This window comes from Rhinoderma darwinii, chromosome 3, assembly GCF_050947455.1.
Source record: "Rhinoderma darwinii isolate aRhiDar2 chromosome 3, aRhiDar2.hap1, whole genome shotgun sequence".
Lineage (NCBI taxonomy): Eukaryota > Metazoa > Chordata > Amphibia > Anura > Rhinodermatidae > Rhinoderma > Rhinoderma darwinii.
Window position 1 is genome coordinate 412,877,749 of NC_134689.1, and position 2,500 is coordinate 412,880,248.

At 37.9% G+C, this 2,500-nt stretch overlaps 3 non-coding genes across 3 annotated transcripts; all 3 read right to left on the reverse strand.

Moving 5' to 3' along the window:
- Nucleotides 1-184: 184 nt before the first annotated feature.
- Nucleotides 185-257, reverse strand: TRNAM-CAU (transfer RNA methionine (anticodon CAU)). Its single transcript has one exon. It is a non-coding gene; the product is annotated as a tRNA-Met (tRNA).
- Nucleotides 258-908: 651 nt separating this feature from the next.
- TRNAM-CAU (transfer RNA methionine (anticodon CAU)) lies at nt 909-981 on the reverse strand. Its single transcript has one exon. It is a non-coding gene; the product is annotated as a tRNA-Met (tRNA).
- Nucleotides 982-2,358: 1,377 nt separating this feature from the next.
- Nucleotides 2,359-2,431, reverse strand: TRNAM-CAU (transfer RNA methionine (anticodon CAU)). Its single transcript has one exon. It is a non-coding gene; the product is annotated as a tRNA-Met (tRNA).
- Nucleotides 2,432-2,500: the final 69 nt, after the last annotated feature.

Consider the following 2,500-nt stretch of genomic DNA (forward strand, 5'->3'; position numbering starts at 1 on the left):
TTTAATATTGTTTCTTTTTAGGCAAGATCCTATTTTGGATTTAAAGCTCAAATCATTCCCATCTCTTCTACTCACTCAAAAATGACAAGGAAATCAACAACACTTTCCTCATATATTAAAAACGTTTCGGCAGAAAAACCCGATTTCCTGCATGAATGGAGGAAGACAAAAACTCACTGAACAGTGCCTCGTGTGAGGATCGAACTCACAACCTTCAGATTATGAGACTGACACGCTTCCTACTGCGCTAACGAGGCAACCACCAGATGTTTGTAGACATGCTCAAAGCGGCAAAATGAAAAAAAATATATAAATTTTCTTTATTCCCACTTTTTCTTAGTCCATGACTCATTTTACTTAATAACTGCTTCCATATGGTCTAGCGGTTAGGATTCCTGGTTTTCACCCAGGTGGCCTGGGTTCGACTCCCGGTATGGGAAATAACCTTTTACTAGTCTTGCACTTTCAAAGGTTGAGCATTATAGGATAAAAGTGCTCTTTGTGGCCATAAATTCTAACTTATCTTTGTTTACCCATTCCTCCTCTTTTCACCAGATCCTATTTGAGCTTGAAACTCAAATAATTCCTATTGTTCCCTTCTCACTCCAAGTCAACAACCCCTTTATCCTGTCAGTTTGGCTAATTTTCCTTTTTTTAATAAACTAGTTTCGCCAATAAATAAGAAACCATCAGACTATTTCACCCAATCTGATTGGGACTTTGCTTTAATATTGTTTCTTTTTAGGCAAGATCCTATTTTGGATTTAAAGCTCAAATCATTCCCATCTCTTCTACTCACTCAAAAATGACAAGGAAATCAACAACACTTTCCTCATATATTAAAAACGTTTCGGCAGAAAAACCCGATTTCCTGCATGAATGGAGGAAGACAAAAACTCACTGAACAGTGCCTCGTGTGAGGATCGAACTCACAACCTTCAGATTATGAGACTGACACGCTTCCTACTGCGCTAACGAGGCAACCACCAGATGTTTGTAGACATGCTCAAAGCGGCAAAATGAAAAAAAATATATAAATTTTCTTTATTCCCACTTTTTCTTCGTCCATGACTCATTTTACTTAATAACTGCTTCCATATGGTCTAGCGGTTAGGATTCCTGGTTTTCACCCAGGTGGCCTGGGTTCGACTCCCGGTATGGGATATAACCTTTTCAAAGGTCTTGCATTTTCAAAGGTTGAGCGTTATAGGATAAAAGTGCTCTTTGTGGCCATAAATTCTAACTTATCTTTGTTTACCCATTCCTCCTCTTTTCACCAGATCCTATTTGAGCTTGAAACTCAAATAATTCCTATTGTTCCCTTCTCACTCCAAGTCAACAACCCCTTTATCCTGTCAGTTTGGCTAATTTTCCTTTTTTTAATGAACTAGTTTCGCCAATAAATAAGAAACCATCAGACTATTTCACCCAATCTGATTGGGACTTTGCTTTAATATTGTTTCTTTTTAGGCAAGATCCTATTTTGGATTTAAAGCTCAAATCATTCCCATCTCTTCTACTCACTCAAAAATGACAAGGAAATCAACAACACTTTCCTCATATATTAAAAACGTTTCGGCAGAAATACCCGATTTCCTGCATGAATGGAGGAAGACAAAAACTCACTGAACAGTGCCTCGTGTGAGGATCAAACTCACGACCTTCAGATTATGAGACTGACACGCTTCCTACTGCGCTAATGAGGCAACCACCAGATGTTTGTAGACAAGCTCAAAGCGGCAAAATGAAAAAAAAAAATATATATTTTCTTTATTCCCACTTTTTCTTAGTCCATGACTCATTATACTTAATAACTGCTCCCATATGGTCTAGCGATTAGGATTCCTGGTTTTCACCCAGGTGGCCTGGGTTCGACTCCCGGTATGGGAAATAACCTTTTACTAGTCTTGCACTTTCAAAGGTTGAGCATTATAGGATAAAAGTGCTCTTTGTGGCCATAAATTCTAACTTATCTTTGTTTACCCATTCCTCCTCTTTTCACCAGATCCTATTTGAGCTTGAAACTCAAATAATTCCTATTGTTCCCTTCTCACTCCAAGTCAACAACCCCTTTATCCTGTCAGTTTGGCTAATTTTCCTTTTTTTAATAAACTAGTTTCGCCAATAAATAAGAAACCATCAGACTATTTCACCCAATCTGATTGGGACTTTGCTTTAATATTGTTTCTTTTTAGGCAAGATCCTATTTTGGATTTAAAGCTCAAATCATTCCCATCTCTTCTACTCACTCAAAAATGACAAGGAAATCAACAACACTTTCCTCATATATTAAAAACGTTTCGGCAGAAAAACCCGATTTCCTGCATGAATGGAGGAAGACAAAAACTCACTGAACAGTGCCTCGTGTGAGGATCGAACTCACAACCTTCAGATTATGAGACTGACACGCTTCCTACTGCGCTAACGAGGCAACCACCAGATGTTTGTAGACATGCTCAAAGCGGCAAAATGAAAAAAAATATATAAATTTTCTTTATTC